Below are 19,625 nucleotides of genomic sequence, written 5' to 3'. Positions count from 1 at the left end.
GCCACTATCGTATCCCGCCTACTACGCCACTATCGCATCCCGCCTACTACACCACTATCGTATCCCGCTCACTACGCCACTATCGTATCCCGCTCACTACGCCACTATCGTATCCCGCCTACTACGGCACTATCGTATCCCGCCTACTACGCCACTATCGTATCCCGCTCACTACGCCACTATCGTATCCCGCCTACTACGCCACTATCGTATCCCGCCTACTACGCCACTATCGTATCCCGCTCACTACGCCACTATCGTATCCCGCCTACTACGACACTATCGCATCCCGCTCACTACGCCACTATCGTATCCCGCCTACTACGCCACTATCGTATCCCGCCTACTACGCCACTATCGTATACCGCCTACTACGACACTATCGCATCCCGCTCACTACGCCACTATCGTATCCCGCTCACTACGCCACTATCGTATCCCGCCTACTACGCCACTATCGTATCCCGCCTACTACGCCACTATCGTATACCGCCTACTACGCCACTATCGCATCCCGCCTACTATGGCACTATCGTATCCCGCTCACTACGCCACTATCGTATACCTCCTACTATGCTACTATCGCATCCCGCCTACTACACTACTATCGCATCCCGCCTACTATGGCACTATCGTATCCCGCTCACTACGCCACTATCGTATCCCGCCTACTACACCACTATCGTATCCCGCTCACTACGCCACTATCGTATCCCGCCTACTACGCTACTATCGTATCCCGCCTACTACGCCACTATCGTATCCCGCCTACTACGCCACTATCGTATCCCGCCTACTACGCCACTATCGTTCCCCGCTCACTACGCCACTATCGTATCCCGCCTACTACGCCACTATCGTATCCCGCCTACTACGCCACTATCGTATCCCGCCTACTACGCCACTATCGTATCCCGCCTACTACGCCACTATCGTATCCCGCCTACTACGCCACTATCGTATCCCGCCTACTACGCCACTATCGTATCCCGCCTACTACGCCACTATCGTATCCCGCCTACTACGCCACTATCGTATCCCGCATACTTCGCCACTATCGTATCCCGCCTACTACGCCACTATCGTATCCCGCCTACTACGCCACTATCGTATCCCGCATACTACGCCACTATCGTATCCCGCCTACTACGCCACTATCGTATCCCGCCTACTACGCCACTATCGTATCCCGCCTACTACGGCACTATCGTATCCTGCCTACTACGCCACTATCGTATCCCGCATACTACGCCACTATCGTATCCCGCCTACTACGGCACTATCGTATCCCGCCTACTACGCCACTATCGTATCCCGCATACTACGCCACTATCGTATCCCGCATACTACGCCACTATCGTATCCCGCCTACTACGCCACTATCGTATCCCGCCTACTACGGCACTATCGTATCCCGCCTACTACGCCACTATCGCATCCCGCCTACTATGCTATTTGCATAACACATTGATTTAGAGCACCCACACTAGCTATCGCCAGGTGTAATGGACACCACCTCAGAATAGTGCATGCTGTAGATTTCCACAGTAAAGGGCACTGGGCAGCAGGATCAACCCTATTACAGCAAACCCTATTACAGTGAACATACTGCCCGGTAGGGTGAATCCTGCTGATTAAAATAATACCTGTCTTGTGAAAATCGGTTGCTGCGTTCCTTAGAAAAAAAAGCCTTTTTATTATTTATGCAAATGAAGGGGTGGGGTCTAGCTGCTTAGCGCACCTCAGTTTTCAAGTGCCGGCCACGCCCCTCAGTGCACTGAAGCCTTCATTTGCATAAAGGACAAAAGTATTTTTTTTCTCAGGAACGCTGCAACAGATTTTCACAAGACAGGCATCATTTTAATAAGCAGGATCAACCCCACCCAACGACATGTCTCATCTGCTGGGGTTGATCCTGCTGATGCGTGATCTTTAATTCTGCACTGATTTCTCTGCAATGTGCGAATGGGGCTTTAAAAACTCCTATCCTTTGCACTGCACAACCTGTCCATTGTGAACATGGTGTAACACAAAACGCAGCAGTTAACCCATGACCTGTGAAAGGGAGCAGCCCATTGGACATACACCACTGACTGCCAGGGACCAAGGAGCGACCCTGTTCACGAGGCCCGATCACCGTCCATCCGTCACCGCTGAGACTTGTAGTTCAACAACTGCTTCAAAGCCATAAACTTCTGTAAAATGGAAGAAGCGGCCACCACCATGCTCTTAAGAAATAACGCACTAAGGTGATGCTGAGAGTTGTAGTTCCCCACAAGACAACAGCAGTTCACACCATTTGATCTTCAGGATCAAGAAGAGATCATGCTGAGAGTTGTAGTCACAACAGCAGCCGAGCTGCAATGTTCTCCCCATATATAGAGGTCAATCGCGTTTCAGCTTCCACATCAAGGAGGGAAAGATCAAGGACACGAGGACATGCTGAGACTTGTAGTTTGCCGACAGCCTTAGGTCTCCATATATTAATGCAGTTGAGAGGGAAATGTAAAAGATGGAGGGGGGGGTGGCATATATTTACTGCAATGTTTATGTCCATCTTAATAGTATCTTTCCATTACTTGCATGCAAGAATTCCCAGATGATAAGCCATAAATGTGGTGGATGGGAATTCCCCTTTAAGGCCAATATTGAACTGTAGGGGTTAAATTCGGCAGTATAGAGATGATGTACTACATAGTGTCCATTAACATCCGTGGGATGTCTGTGTAATGTAGGACAGGATCGGTCCTCTAGAACTGCTCTGGACAAGAGGTGAGGGTCCTAACCCGAGGAACCCCTCTATATTAACTTAGCATGTGGTGCATGAGAAAGGGTTTTCTAAAAACAGACCACCCCGTTAATGGGTTAAACCTTCCCCCAAGCAAGAACTTTCAAAAAACATTTACCCAGTTGGAGTTATGCTCTGGAGCAAGGCGGCTGTTTTCATAAATGACTCTCATTGTGTAAGTACCTCGTCAGCTTCGCAGTGCGCCACCATAAGGAACCTCTGGCCCCCCCCCCCAGCAAGAAACCAGAAGAAAGAGCCTCGTCTGATCCATTAAACCCGCCGGAGGACCCCCGCCTCCCAGATACATTGTCTGTACGCACAAGGCTTCATTAAAACTCTCGAGTGGATGAGGAGCCTGACTGCTTGCATGGTGGACGCTTGAGCTCGAGCTGCTGCTCCACAAACCCGTGTTCCACTGCTAACTTGCTATAACTTTGCTGATATGGTGAAAATAGGCAAAGACAGACCTGCTAAACAGATGGAGATGGAGACCCCCAAAAAGAGACGAGGTTAGTCGGAAATAGACAAAATCTGGAGGAGAACAAAGAACACATCCTTTATATTCTAAATTGTGGCAACCTTGGAAAATATTCAGGTCCAGCAACCAGTCTACATAAAAAGATACCAAGGTCCTGATGTGGCCCGATCCCCGTCTTGAGATGTCTATGTGAAGGGTTCTTGTGAAGTCCTAAAGTATTTGGTCCACACATGACCATTGCTTGGCTAGAAGAACTTTGGTGTACCATGGACAGCTCATAAATAGAATGGGTTTAATTACACAACCTATACTCGCCCTGGTGACCTTCGCCAATACTAATCTTTTTTATTTAATATTTTTTACTTTTTACTCATCTATTTGTTTATTTAAACAGTTATTTATCCATATCTATTTAATTATTCATATTTTATGTTATTGTATTTTATTTAAATACTCCTCTCTTCCTTAGCTCTGCATATGTCATGCTTCTCATTGATGTCACTATGCTGGATGATTTATACATTGTAATGTACATGTGCAATCAAAGTGTTTATACTTTAATGTTCAATAAAAAGTTTTATACAGAAAACTCTTGAGTGCTTTTAGCCGGGTGATAAAACTACCTTTTAGTATTGTGGCACGATAAGTGGGGCGGGCGGCGTTACTGAAAAAGCGCTGCCAATGCTCAACCAGTGAGCACCATAGTAAACAAGAAACTGGAGGTCAGGATGATGGACGGTGCGGAGGCATCGAGGGCACACAGATAAGAAGCAGCTGTCACACTTCATGAGGCCGGCCAGCTCTGACAAGGAGGCCAGCGAAGGGCATCTGGAAGAGTGTGCCCCAGGGGTAGGCCAAGATACACCATGAGCAGGCACTGAAAGTACGTGCATTCTTTTCTTTCTTCTTCCCAGTGGCAGTGGTGGAACTGGCCAGCAGTTTGGGACATGGCCACCATTCTACAACTGCAGCCTGGCAACACAAGTTGACATCAGAAAGCATAGAAGTGCATCGACTTTGCCCCATGGCACTCTGGTTGGTGGGGAAGCAAGTCTTAATAGGGTTAGTTGGCTCCAGAACCTCTGTTGAGCATACGCCCATGCTGGTTGGGTCCCAGAGAGGGGCGTAACAGAGTTGAATGCCCATAGCCATCACTGACTGCGCCAACAGGCGTGGTGATACTGCACTGTCTGTATTTTGTGCCTCATCTGAGAGTAACCAGTAAGCTCTGTGCCTCCTTGGGGTGAAGAGTTTTGATTTTCAAGGACCCTTGTGTTTGCCACTTTCCTATATCGGGTCATCGAACACCCAACGTCCCACATCACAAGTCATAGGATGAACAGAGTGGTCAGGGATAGTTATGGAGATACCACCCCATGGTATCAGGTTTTATCACCACCAGTGGTCAGTCAGGGCAGGGGACGGATCCTCTTCATGAGCACTAAGCCAATGGCTGTCAAGCCCCTAAAACACATGGTCTCCCCTCTGGCCGTACAGCACTGGCAGGGTGAAACCGCCTGCTCTTACTGTGTTTGGTGACTACATTGTTTCAGTTTCATTCCACATCCGGAAAACGTATTCAAAACGTATTCAATATAAAGTGCATTTCATGGCAGGGGGTTGTGAGGCCGGCTCTGTGGTGGGGACACTAGGACTGGAGGGTTCTGCGGCTGCCTTGTGTTATGGGGGACTGTAACTGGTTCTAATGTAGGGGGTTTTGTAAAAATCTCTATTAAAGGGGTACCATAATCAGCTCTATTATGGGAATACCGTAAGGAGTACTGTAATCAGCTATAATATGGGGGTACAGTATTTAGCTCCATTATGGGGGTACAGTAATCAGCTCTATTATGGGGTACTGTAATCATCTCTTTTATAGGGGGTGGGGAAGTAATCAGCTCTATTATGGGGGTATAGTAATCAGCTGTATTATGGGGTACTGTAATCAGCTCTATTATGAGTGTACTATAATCAGCTCTATTATGGGGGTGTAGTAATCAGCTGTATTATGGGGTACTCTAATCAGCTCTATTATGGGATACAGTAATCAGCTCTATTATGGGGTACAGTAATCAGCTCTATTATGGGGGTCCTGTAATCAGCTCTATTATGGGGTACAATAATCAGCTCTATTATGGGGTACAGTAATCAGCTCTATTATGGGGGTACTGTAATCAGCTCTATTATGGGGTACAGTAATCAGCTCTATTATGGGGGTACTGTAACTCTATTATGGGGTACAGTAATCAGCTCTATGATGGGGGTATAGTGCTCAGCTCTATTATGGGGGTACTGTGGGTACTGTAATCAGCTCTATTATGGGAGTACTGTAATCAGCTCTATTATGGGGGGCTAATTAGCTTCATGATGGGGTACTGTAATTACTGTGGGGGGCACTGTAAGCGCCTCTGTTATGTAGGAGAAGTGTGACTGGCTGTGTTATGAGAAGCGGAGACAGATTCTGCTATGGAGTGAAGTTACTGGGTCTATTATGGGGGTCCTTCTTTACACATATACATAAAGGGCTCATTTTATGAGCATTGTGCCTTCCCTTTGTGTTCATTATGTGGCCCCCACAGTGATGCAGGTTGGCCTCTTATGCTGTGGACCATTCACTACCACCCCTCCCCCACCTTACATATAGACTGTATAGACTGTCTCTGTTATATTCGGTGGTCTCATCTTCTTTGAGCTCAGAGAATATTACCAGCTGCTGCCTGTAAATGTAATACAAGGAGCACTCCCATCCTTCCAGGGCAGTCTTCGTCCTGTTCATGCGCTGCCGCCATCCTGCCATGTACAATACGCTCCGTCCCATTGATTAATCACTTTTCATAGAAAGTCAATAAATTCGACACGGACCCCTGAAACCCAACTCTAGGCGGCAATTCATCATCCGCGGCAGGAAGAGGAAGAAACTTTATTTGCTTTGCCTCGTTTTGATAAATGAGCATAAAACTCAATTTATGGATCCAGCGCGTCCATTTTACTGGTTGCCGGCCGCCATATTAGAAATAGAACATCTCCCGATCAGCGGCAGTCCAGTCCATCCAGTCAACATACAGTAATTCATAATGGACAATAAATTCTTGAAAATATGTGTTGGATATGTTGAGTCCATGTAAAGATAGACACATCCGTACGTCTGCTAGAGCACGGATCAGCAACCTTCAGCACTCCAGCTGCTGTAAAACTACAACTCCCAACATGCACACTCAGCTGTTCTTGCAACTTCCATAGAAGTAAACGGAGTATTGTGGGAGTTGTAGTGTCAGAACAGCTGGTGTGCCAGAGGTTGCTGATCCCTGTGCTAGAGCAAGAGTCGTGTTTTCAGTGAACCTCTGTTGGGTCTGCTAGAGCAAGAGTCATTTTTTTTCCAGAGAACCTCTGTTGGGTCTGCTAGAGCAAGAGTCGTTATTTCCAGTGATGTTCTACTGGGTCTGCTAGAGCAAGAGTCTTTTTTTTCCCCCAGAGAACCTCTCTTAGGTCTGCTAGAGCAAGAGTCATTTTTTCCAGTGATCCTCTGTTGGGTCTGCTAGAGTAAGTCGTTTTTTCTAGTGAAGTTCTACTGGGTCTGCTAGAGCAAGAGTCTTTTTTCCCCAGAGAACTACTATTGGCTCTGCTTGAGCAAGAGTCCTTTTTTTTCCAAAGAACCTCTGTTGGGTCGTCTACAGCAAGAGTTGTTTTTTTCCAGTGAAGTTCTACTGGGTCTGCTAGAGCAAGAGTAATTTTTTTTCCAGAGAACCTCTGTTGGGTCTGCTAGAGCAAGAGTTGTTTTTTTATCAGTGAAGTTCTACTGGGTCTGCTAGAGCAAGAGTAATTTTTTTTTTACCAGAGAACCTCTGTTGGGTCTGCTAGAGCAAGAGTAATTTTTTTTACCAGAGAACCTCTGTTGGGTCTGCTAGAGCAAGAGTCGTTTTTTCCAGAGAAGTTCTACTGGGTCTGCTAGAGCAAGAGTAATTTTGTTTTCCAGAGAACCTCTGTTGGGTCTGCTAGAGCAAGAGTCATTTTGTTTTCCAGTGAACCTCTGTTGGGTCTGGTGGAGCAAAAGTTGTTTTTTTCCAGTGAAGTTCTACTGGTATGCTAGAGCAAAAGTCTTTTTTTTTTCCAGAGAACTACTATTGGCTCTGCTTGAGCAAGAGTCTTTTTTTTCCCAAAGAACCTCTGTTGGGTCTGCTAGAGCAAGAGTAACTTTTTTCCAGAGAATCTCTGTTGGGTCTGCTAGATCAAGCGTCATTTTTTTTTATGAGAGAACCTCTGTTGGGTCTGCAAGAGCAAGAGTCGTTTTTCCAGTGAAGTTCTAATGGCTCTGCTAGAGCAAGAGTCTTTTTTTCCAGAGAACCACTATTGGCTCTGCTTGAGCAAGAGTAGTTTTTTGAAGTCAAGTTCTACTTGGTCTGTTAGAGCAAGTGTAATTTTTTTCCCCAGTGAGCCTCTGCTGGGTATGTTAAACCAAGGGTAGGTTTTTCCAGAGAAACTCTGCTGGGTCTACTTGAGCAAGAGTCTGTTTTTTCAGCAAACTTCTGCTGTTGCTAATAGCTGTCGGTTCTGAGTAGGAAATATGATAGGAAATATCTACTCATTGGTCGTCTTGATAAGACTTCCCCTTTAAGGAACTGTATTCTCACAGTCTTCATTGCCAATGTAATGCAGCAACTACAATATAAGGGCATCATTTTGCAACTGAGACTACCCTGAGGGTAGCAAGTAGTGTTAAGAGCGAATATTCAAATAGCAATTTTTTTTTGCGAATATCGGCACTTTGCTAATTCGCGAATATTTCGAATATAGTGCTATAAATTCGCTATTTCGAATATTTGTTTTTATTTTTATTTTTTATTGTTATGTTTTTTTCTTTCCCACTTCCCAAAAGTAGTTCTTACCTGTCCTTAGGATTCCTGGCTTCCTGGCTGCTCCAGTCAGTGCCCGTTACCGCTTCTGACGACTTCCGTGCTCATGGAGCGTCCCCATCAACATGGGAACGCCTCCATACTAGAATGTACTGTCGGATGTGAGAATTAAGTTGAAATAATGAATATAACTTGAAGTAATCGCATTGCGATTTCAACTTAGAGCTGGTTTACTATGGTTGGCTTGGTAGAATTAGCGAAGATGACGAATATGACGAATGTATTCGTCATATTCCTCAAAACGAAGATAACAAAGTATTCTCCATCTTCGTTTTAGCTCCATATTCGTCAACTTCGCTAATTCTATGCAATCAAATAGGAAGGTTGACTATAGAGACAGCTGTGTTTAATTCGCTATGCGATTATATTACTTAGCTTTTTTTTTTATAAATAGAATAATTATAATACTTGATAATTATTATAATTATTCTATTTATAAAAAAAGCAAAGTAATATAATCGCATAGCGAATTAAACACAGCTGTCTCTATAGTCAACCTTCCTATTTGATTGCTAGAATTAGCGAAGTTGACGAATATGGAGCTAAAACGAACATGGAGAATACTTTGTTATCTTCGTTTGAGGAATATGACGAATACATTGGTCATATTCGTCTTCTTCGCTAATTCTAGATATCAAACCAATAGGAAAGTTACCTTAATTTAAAATCGCAATACGCGATTATTTAAATCGCATATTAATCGCGATAACTAGAATAATGACGAATATTCGATTTCGACGAATATGAGACGAATATTCTAGTGAATATTTGCTAATTTCGTCGAAATCGAATATGGCACCTCCCGCTCATCACTAGTAGCAAGGGGGTTAATAGTGAAGAATTCCCAATCCTTAGGGCTTTACTCCTTTATTGAACCCTATGCCAAATCCATTAGTGACCCGGCAGGTCCACCACATGTCCTGTAGGCCGCTGTTACACCCACATGGCCACTGAACGTATAAGTGTTGCAGGAACCTTTGTTCTTTGCTTGTTTCAGCTCCTGCAGTGAGAACATAATTACAGAAGTGCAGAATGTCTCTCGCCCCTCGCTCTATCGTCATCTTTCACCAGAGCGCCCCCGGTGGTGATGGTTCTTGAGCTGACGACACCTTGGCAGTTCCTTCTTCATTCGTCTGCGTTCTGTCTAAGACTGTGCAGACTTCAGCCTGATCAATGTCAGGAAACCAAACACCCAGAATATACAAGTCATTCCATTTCCAATGTTTCAACTACTGAACTGAGAGGATGATGGGAAAGTAGTCACAGAACCAGACAGAAACTAGTTATGGGGTTAGAGTTTTGTCTTGGTGAGACCCCGGTTATCATTGGGGTAATCCATATCTAGGCATCCATTAACCCTACATGGACTCACCCTGCCAGGCCTCATGCACACGGCCGTTGTTTTGGTCCGCAGTTTTTGCGTCTTGGATGCGGACCCATTCACTGTCCGCATCCGTTGCTCCGTTCCATGGTCCGCCCAAAAAACATGACCTGTCCTATTCTTGTCTGCGCTTTGCGGACAAGAATAGGCAGTTATATTAAAGGCTGTCCGTGCCGTCCCGCTAATTGCAGAACGCATGCGGACGCCATCCGTGTTTTGTGGATCTGCGATTTGCGGACCGCACAACGGTCGTGTGCACGTAGCCCTACACAGCAGCCCCCTTCTGTGACATCAATTTATCTTAAAGGGGATGTCCAAGATCTTACTATTGGGGATCTATCCTCGGGATCGGTACCTGATCCGCGGGGGGAGCTACTTGGGAACAGCTGATCAGGGGGGTGAAGTGTGTCGCATCCGATATTAATCAGACAGTGGTGACCCATCCTGACAACCCCTTTAACAGCTTTTTCAGCCATCTCCTTTAATGCATCTCAAAGTTTACAGTTTGTTACAATTGTATCCAGTCTAGACAATGGTGTCTCAGCTGAACTCCAGGCGGATACATTGTAACAATCAGGAGAGGAGAGAGATTTGTGCTGCCGATATGTCTAGACAGGATACAACTGTACTGTAACAAACCCTCAGCTGTGAGAAGTGTAAGCTTTTAGCCGGTGGTTGTCTATGTTCCCATTCACATGGGAAGTTGCAGAACTGCTCTCAGATTATTCCCTGAAAAGCTGGAAATGGATCGAAGCATCTGACGTCATAAATACTTATTTGTCAGTAAATTCTCCTAATTAACGGCCTTTTACCCATTTTTCCCCCCCTGTAATCATCTCACGGTGGAATTTAAAGACCATTGTAAGCGGCCCTGGCCTAATGCTGCGTGCGGCTGATTGTGGAGAGCCGGTCATTAGGTCTATTCATTACATGAAAAGAACAGGAGATTGTATGTAATAGTCCCCTGTATCATCAGAATATACAAGAGTAGCCGGGCAGGTGAGACGAGGAAACGGAGGAGGCATCAGGGATGATACAATCGCTGGCCTCTTCTATACATTGCTAATTTTGCAACAAATCTTCTACCAATTTGCAAGAAAGTGTTTTGTTACCAGCAGATTTCCCTGCAGACTTGCCATAGACTTTACCCTTTGCATCTGCAGCACGCCGCGGAATTCTGGGAGGATTTCCAAAACCGCCATTTGCATGCTGTAAATTATCACAGAGGTGTGAATTCCCCCCTACGGTACCTGTGCACAGTGTGGATTCTGCACGCGGATTTACGGGTATGTACAGAAAAACCGCAGCGTTATACAGTACCAGCAAAGTGTATGGGAACAGATAAATCTCACGTACACTCGGAGAATGACCAGCCGCGTGGATTTAGAAATCTGCAGCACGTCAATTATGTTTGCCGTTTTAGGTGCGGCAAAGGAAGGGTGAGATCTGCAGAAAAAGCGCATTAAATCCGCATCAAAAGCCTCAATTGGAAATTTGCATTTTTTGGTTACAAACAGAAAATCATCACAGATTTCTGTGCAGACTTCTTTGCGTTTTTTCATTAAATCTGCACCAAAAATCACGTGTTACTTGCCTGTTTTGTTGCAGATTTGATGAGGTTTTGCTGCAAAAGGTGAAATCTGCATAAAAAAGTCGCCACAAACAATTGACACGCTGGGGATTTCAAGATCCGCACGGCAGGTCCATTTCTGCACAGAAGAGAAAAGCAAAACGGACATGAGATTTGTCTGATCTCTGCTGGTACTGTGCTGCGGACTTTCACTTCAATGGGGTCCGCGATCCGCATCCGACTGTCTGCACCACAAAACAGCAGTGCATCCGTGGGCTTCCGATCTGTGCCTACGTTCCGCACCGCATCTCCCGGATTGCAGACCCATTTGAGTGAATGGGTCTGGCATCCGTGATGCGGGGTGCACGCGGTCAGTGCCCGTGTATTGTGGACGCGTTGTTTGCGGGCTACAACACGGCCATGAATCCCGCCCAGAAAATCTGCATGTAATCCATAAGGCTGGGTTCACACGAGCGAGTTTTCCGCGCGGGTGCGATGCGTGAGTTGAACGCATTGCACCCGCACTGAATCCGGACCCATTCATTTCTATGGGGCTGTGCACACGAGCGGTGATTTTCACGCATCACTTGTGCGATGCGTGAAAATCGCAGCATGTTCTATATTCAGCGTTTTTCACGCAACGCAGGCCCCATAGAAGTGAATGGGGCTGCTTGAAAATCGCAAGCAAGTGCGGATGCGGTGCGATTTTCATGCACGGTTGCTAGGAGACGATCGGGATGGGGACACGATCATTATTATTTCCCCTTATCACATGGTTTTAAGGGAAAATAATAGCATTCTGAATACAGAATGCATAGTACAATAGGGCTGGAGGGGTTAAAAATAAAATAAAATAAAAATATAACTCATCTCTTCTGTCATCTTCTTTGCTGTGCACAGGAAAAGGACCTTTGATGACGTCACTGCACGCATCACATGGTCCATCACATGATCCATCACCATGGTGAAAGATCATGTGATGGACCAGTGGATTAAGGTGAGTTAAATTATAAAAAAAAAAATTTTATAAGGGAAAATAATACAATCTACACAACCTTGAACGCAAACCTGAACTTCTGTGAAGAAGTTCGGGTCTGGGTACCACATTCAGTTTTTTATCACGCGCGTGCAAAACGCATTGCACCCGCGGGATAAAAACTGAACAACGGAACGCAATCGCAGTCAAAACTGACTGCAATCGGGTACCTACTCGCGCGGGTTTGCTGCAACGCATCCGGATCTTATCTGGACACGCTCGTCTGCAAGGGACCTAACATGTGCAGATACCCTTAGGCCTCCTGCACACGAACTATGCAGATTGTGCTGTCAGGGTGCGTTCAGTGAAATTCGCAGCATTTTGCAAGCAAGTTCAGTCAGTTTTGTCTGCCATTGCGTTCAGTGTTTCATTTTTTTCCTTGCAGATGCGATCAGTTTTGATGCGTTTTTTTACTCACGTGAAAAAAAAACTGAAGGTTTACAAACAACATCTCCAGCAACCATCACAGAAAAATTGCATTACATCCGGATGCGATGTGTTTTTTCACAGGAGCCCCATTCACTTCTATGGGACCAGGGCTGAGCGAAAAATGCAGAATATAGAACATGCTGCGATTTTCACATAACGCAGAAATGATGCGTGAAAAAATACATTGAAGCAGACGGTATTTTAGGAAGAAGTAAGGGTGATGGGGCAATGAGAAGAGCTATCCTGTGGGGAGGCCTGGATGTGGTATTAATGAGCGCAGGAGAAAAGCCTCATGAATGACATAATAAATCATTGTTTCATTTTCTACGGTAACGCAAACCAGTCTATTATTTGTAGCGAGTCTTCATTCACATATCACAAAGGATTCCCGGTGTAGATTTTGCACGTTTTTGCAGCAGATTTTGAATTGTAAAGGTTGAAATCTGCAATAACACTTTTCTGCACAATGTGACACAATGAACTCCCAGCAGGTTCAGATGATCAGATTTGATTTTCAGGACTCCGTCCACACAAATTGTTCTGTACGTTTTTGCAGATTTTTGGTGCAGAATCCACAATAAATCTTTGTGACATTTCTGCAACATTAGAACTGCGCCTTAAAGGGAGTTGGTCACCAGGAAATTCACTTAAAAAAAAAAACGGCACAAGGAGGGAATTTACCATAGAGCGGCATTTTACACTGATATACCCTGCGCTGCCGGTGAGGTGCAGGCCTCCTCATAAACTAAGAGCATCCTGCGAAAGCCCATGCACCTAGACTGAAAAGCTGCCATAGATTTGAGTCTTCCTTTATGCTGGAAAACTGGTATAAAAGAAGGAAAACTTGGGGGAGAACAAGGACCAGAGGTAAAGGACAATCCAGCACCAGGCCCGGAGGTAAATAACAGTCTCAGCCCAGGCCCGAAGGTAAAGGACAGTCCAGCACCAGGCCCAGAGGTAAAGGACAGTCCAGCCCCAGGCCCGAAGGTAAAGGACAGTCCATCACCAGGCCCAGAGGTAAAGGACAGTCCAGCCCCAGGCCCGAAGGTAAAGGACAGTCCATCACCAGGCCCGGAGGTAAAGGACAGTCCAGCACCAGGCCCAGAGGTAAAGGACAGTCCAGCCCCAGGCCCGAAGGTAAAGGACAGTCCAGCACCAGGCCCAGAGGTAAAGGGCAGTCCAGCCCCAGGCCCGAAGGTAAAGGACAGTCCAGCCCCAGGCCGAAGGTAAAGGACAGTCCATCACCAGGCCCAGAGGTAAAGGACAGTCCAGCACCAGGCCCAGAGGTAAAGGACAGTCCAGCACCAGGCCCGGAGGTAAAGGACAGTCCAGCACCAGGCCCGGAGGTAAAGGACAGTCCAGTACCAGGCCCGGAGGCAAAGGACAGTCCATCACCAGGCCCAGAGGTAAATAACAGTCCATCACCAGGCCCAGAGGTAAAGGACAGTCCATCAGCAGGCCCGGAGGTAAAGGACAGTCCATCACCAGGCCCGGAGGTAAAGGACAATCTAGCACCAGGACCACAGGTAAAGGACAGTCCAGCACCAGGCCCGGAGGTAAAGGAGAGTCCAGCACCAGGCCCAGAGGTAAAGGACAGTCCATCACCAGGCTTGTAGGTAAAGGACAATCTAGCACCAGGCCCACAGGTAAAGGACAGTCCAGCACCAGGCCCGGAGGTAAAGGAGAGTCCAGCACCAGGCCCAGAGGTAAAGGACAGTCCAGCACCAGGCCCAGAGGTAAAGGACAGTCCAGCACCAGGCCCAGAGGTAAAGGACAGTCCAGCACCAGGCCCGGAGGTAAAGGACAGTCCAGCACCAGGCCCAGAGGTAAAGGACAGTCCAGCACCAGGCCCAGAGGTAAAGGACAGTCCAGCACCAGGCCCAGAGGTAAAGGACAGTCCAGCACCAGGCCCAGAGGTAAAGGACAGTCCAGCACCAGGCCCGGAGGTAAAGGACAGTCCACCACCAGGCCCAGAGGTAAAGGACAGTCCAGCACCAGGCCCAGAGGTAAAGGACAGTCCAGCCCCAGGCCGAAGGTAAAGGACAGTCCATCACCAGGCCCAGAGGTAAAGGACAGTCCAGCACCAGGCCCAGAGGTAAAGGACAGTCCAGCACCAGGCCCGGAGGTAAAGGACAGTCCAGCACCAGGCCCGGAGGTAAAGGACAGTCCAGTACCAGGCCCGGAGGCAAAGGACAGTCCATCACCAGGCCCAGAGGTAAATAACAGTCCATCACCAGGCCCAGAGGTAAAGGACAGTCCATCAGCAGGCCCGGAGGTAAAGGACAGTCCATCACCAGGCCCGGAGGTAAAGGACAATCTAGCACCAGGACCACAGGTAAAGGACAGTCCAGCACCAGGCCCGGAGGTAAAGGAGAGTCCAGCACCAGGCCCAGAGGTAAAGGACAGTCCATCACCAGGCTTGTAGGTAAAGGACAATCTAGCACCAGGCCCACAGGTAAAGGACAGTCCAGCACCAGGCCCGGAGGTAAAGGAGAGTCCAGCACCAGGCCCAGAGGTAAAGGACAGTCCAGCACCAGGCCCAGAGGTAAAGGACAGTCCAGCACCAGGCCCAGAGGTAAAGGACAGTCCAGCACCAGGCCCAGAGGTAAAGGACAGTCCAGCACCAGGCCCAGAGGTAAAGGACAGTCCAGCACCAGGCCCAGAGGTAAAGGACAGTCCAGCACCAGGCCCAGAGGTAAAGGACAGTCCAGCACCAGGCCCAGAGGTAAAGGACAGTCCAGCACCAGGCCCGGAGGTAAAGGACAGTCCACCACCAGGCCCAGAGGTAAAGGACAGTCCAGCACCAGGCCCAGAGGTAAAGGACAGTCCAGCACCAGGCCCGGAGGTAAAGGACAGTCCATCACAAGGCCCAGAGGTAAAGGACAGTCCAGCACCAGGCCCAGAGGTAAAGGACAATCCAGCACCAGGCCCGGAGCTAAAAGACAGTCAATCACCAGGCCCAGAGCTAAAGGTCAGTCCAGCACCAGGTCCAGAGGTATAGGTCAGTCCGGCACCAGGTGTGGAAGTAGAAGTGGGTCCAGCACCAGGCCTGAAGCTAAAGGTCAGTACAGCTCCGGGCCCGGAGGAGGTAAAGGACAGTTCAACATCAGGCCCAGAGGTAAAGGTCAGTCCTTTATTGAAATTCAGCAAAATCAACTATAATCCTAAAAGTGCCTAACCCTACGCATACAGATTTAACTTCTACCCTTGGATTATTCACATGTCACTTACACAATATCCGCACCCGGACAAAGAGATTCCATTGGAATGTGTGAGCCGAAACTTAAAAAATAAAAAAAATGCTGTTTTTTGGGGTTTTGTGCTTTTTTTTTTTTGTTAATGTCTACACATTTTTGGTTTGTCCCATACATTTCCAGCAAAAACTTTTTTCATGCTTGATTGGATGGAGGTACAGCATAAGGTTTCATTCTCACGACTAAGCTTTTAGTCCACATCTGATTCATTTCAATGGGGCCACAAAAGATGTGGATGGCGCACCATGCGCTGTCCGCGTCCGTCTACCCATTCCATGGCCCTCGAAAAAGATAGAACTTGGAACATAGAATGGTTTAAAAAAAATGGAGGCATGCACACGATTAGGATCCGTATTCTGCAGATCCGCAGTTTGCAGACCGCAAAACACTTATGGTCATGTGCATATGGCCTTAGATGTGACTGGAGTATGGCATGAGATACAGTTCTTTGAAAAAGTATTCATACCCCTTGAAATTTTCCAGATTTTTTCTTGTTACACCCACAAACTTAAATGTATTTTATTGGGATTTTATGTCGTAGAAGAACACAAAGTACAAGTCTGTGTAAAGTGATAATAAAATTATACACGGCTTTCAAAATTTTTAATAAATAAAAATCTGGAAAGTGTTGTGTGCATTTATATTCAGCCATTACTCTGTAGGACCATCTTTCTCTAAGGTAGGTCTCTACCAGCCTTGCACATCTAGCGGCTACATTTTTTGCCCATTCTTCTTTGCAGAATAGCTCACGCTCAGATTGGATGGAGAACGTCTGTGAACAGCAATTTTCAACTCTTGTCCCAGATGTATTTAGCTCCATCCATCTTCCCATCACCTCTGACCAACTTCCCTGTCGCTGCTGAAGAAGAGCCTCCCCACAGCATGATGAGGCCACCGCCATGTCTCACGGGTGCAGGGTGATGTGCAGTGTTAGATTTCCTCCACACATTGCGTTTTGTATTTAGACCAAAAAATTCCACTTTGGTCTCCTCTGACCAGAGCACCTTCTTCCACATGGTTGCTGTGTCCCCTACATGGCTTGTGACAAACTGCAAAGCGGACCTCTTATGGCTGCGTTCACAAATGGCTTTCTTCTCGCCACTCTTCCATAAAGGCCAGATTTGTGGAGCACACGGCTAATAGTTGTCCTGAGGACAGATTCTCCCACCTGAGCTGTGCATCTCTGCCGCTCCTCCACATTGACCATGGGCCTCTTGGCTGCTTCTCTAATTAGTGCTCTCCTTGCCTGGGCTGTCGGTTTAGGAGGACGGCCATGTCTAGTTATGTTTGCAGTTGTGCCATACTCCTTCCATTTTCAGATGATGGATTAAACAGTGTTCGTTGAGATGTTCAAAGCTTGGGATATGTTTTATAAGCTAACCCTGCTTTACACTTTACAACTTTTTCCCTGACCTGTCTGGTGTGTTCCTTGGTTTTCACAATGTTGTTTGATCACTAATGTTCTTCGCAGAACAGGTGTAGATATACTGAGAAGACATTACACACAGGTGGACTCAATTTACTAATTAGGTGACTTCTAAAGGCAATTGGTCACACTGGATTTTATTTAGGGGTATCAGAGTACAGGGAGCTGAATACTAATGCACGCCACACTTTTCAGATTTTTATTTATTAAAAATTTTGAAAACCATGTATCATTTCCTTTCCACTTCACACATACTTGTACTTTGTGTTGGTCTATCACATAAAATCCCAATAAAATACATTTAGTGTAATGGGTATGAATACTTTTTTAAGGCACTGTGACTCAGGATCAATACAAGAGCCAAAGCCAAAAATCTACTTATTTACGTCATGTTCTCTGTAGATTATATCAGGATGTAATGTTTCTACTGTACTTCAACCTGAATGCAAGGCAGTTGAGTGCACTGAATCATAGAATCGGAATCATCAATTCTCTAAAGTTCTGAAGATGTTTAAGTTGCATTTGTCAGATGTGTTGATGCAGTTCTGGATGTAAATGGAATTTTGAATGCAGCTTTGGATGTGACTGGTGTAGGAATTGTCATATAACAGGATCAATACAAGACAGGTGAAGCAAAGTTACTTGGCATTATATGGAGATGCAAACTGATGTTCAGAAGTCAAAATTTTACATTGTTGCAATTTCAAAAAGCTTCTAGATTTGACATGTATCAGTGAGTTCACGCCACCAGAGGGCGCTCCAGGGGCTCTGAGCAGGTGGAACTCCTGAACCCTGAGCCACAAACAACCTTTACTCTTAATTAACATTTAATTTATCCCATCAGCAAGCGTCACCATTGATTATCCTCTTGTAATTACATTTATGAAAAAAACTGTCATTGTAGTATCTGTTAATTTAGGCCCCTTTCACACGGGCGAGTTTTCCGCGCGGGTGCAATGCGTGAGGTGAACGCATTGCACCCGCACTGAATCCGGACCCATTCTTTCTTCAGGACCTGGGTAAAGGACCTGTGATGATGTCACTGCGCTCATCACATGGTCCGTCACATGACCCACCACCATGGTAAAAGATCATGTGATGGACCGTGTGATGAGCGCAGTGACGTCATCACAGGTCCTTTACCCAGGTCCTGAAGAAAGAAGACAGAAGAGAAGCCAGACTGCGCGATCAAGTGGATTAAGGTGAGTTAGGGTCCATTCACACGTCCGTTGTTTCTTTCCTGATCTGTTCCGTTTTTTGCGGAACAGATCTGGACCAGATCTGGACCCATTAATTTTCAATGGGTCCTGAAAAAAAAACGGACAGCTCAATGTCTGATTTTTTTTCAGGACCCATTGAAAATGAATGGGTCCAGATCTGGTCCAGATCTGTTCCGCAAAAAACGGAACAGATCAGGAAAGAAACAACGGACGTGTGAATAAGGCCTTAAATTTATATTTATTTTTTTTAACCCCTCCAGCCCTATTGTACTATGCATGCTGTATTCAGAATGCTATTATTTTCCCTTATAACCATGTTATAAGGGAAAATAATACAATCTACCCAGCATCTAACCCAAACCCGAACTTCTGCTCTTTTTTCTCAAGCGCGTGCAAAACGCATTACAATGTTTTGCACTCGCGCTGAAAAATCGCGCATTTTCCCGCAACGCACCCGCATCTTATCCGGGCAAAAAAACATGACGCCTGTGTGAAAGAGGCCTTAGAATTTCTTCTTCTTATATAATCTCCCCTCCTAAATTTACATTTGATAGAATTCCCTATGAACATCTGATAATCCAGAACATGTGTGGTACTCCTGAACACGCAATCATCCAGAACATCTGATAACCTAGCCCATGTGAAAATCAAGAACGTCTGATAATACATTACATCTGACAATCCAACACCTCAAATAATCCAGAATATCTGATAATCCAGACATTTGATAATCCAACACATCAGATAATGTAGCACATCTGATAATCCAGAACATCAGATAATCTAGCACAGGGATGGCCAACCTGAGGCTCTCTAGCTGTTGCAAAACTACATCTCCCAGCATGCCCACACTGCCTACAGCAGGGCACAGTGGGAGTTGTAGTTTTACAACAGCTGGAGAGACGCAGGTTGGCCATCCCTGATCTAGCACATCAAATAATCCAACGCATCAGATAACGTAGCACATTTGATAATCCAGAACAGTTGATAATCCAGAACATGATATAATCCAACACATCAGATAATCCAGCACATCTGATAATCCAGAACATGTAATAATCTAGAACACGGATAATAATCAGGAACACGGATAACATGTAATAATCTAGAACACGGATGTAATAATCCAGAAC

General features: G+C 46.1%; 1 protein-coding gene across 2 annotated transcripts in view; it reads right to left on the bottom strand.

Moving 5' to 3' along the window:
* Positions 1 to 19,625, bottom strand: part of SORCS1 (sortilin related VPS10 domain containing receptor 1) — a 647,341-nt gene that overhangs the window by 277,920 nt on the left and 349,796 nt on the right. The window lies entirely within an intron of this gene.

The sequence above is a fragment of the Bufo bufo genome, chromosome 6 (assembly GCF_905171765.1).
Source record: "Bufo bufo chromosome 6, aBufBuf1.1, whole genome shotgun sequence".
Lineage (NCBI taxonomy): Eukaryota > Metazoa > Chordata > Amphibia > Anura > Bufonidae > Bufo > Bufo bufo.
Note: the sequence above shows the minus strand (reverse complement) of the source record. Positions and strands in the feature narration are given on the sequence as shown.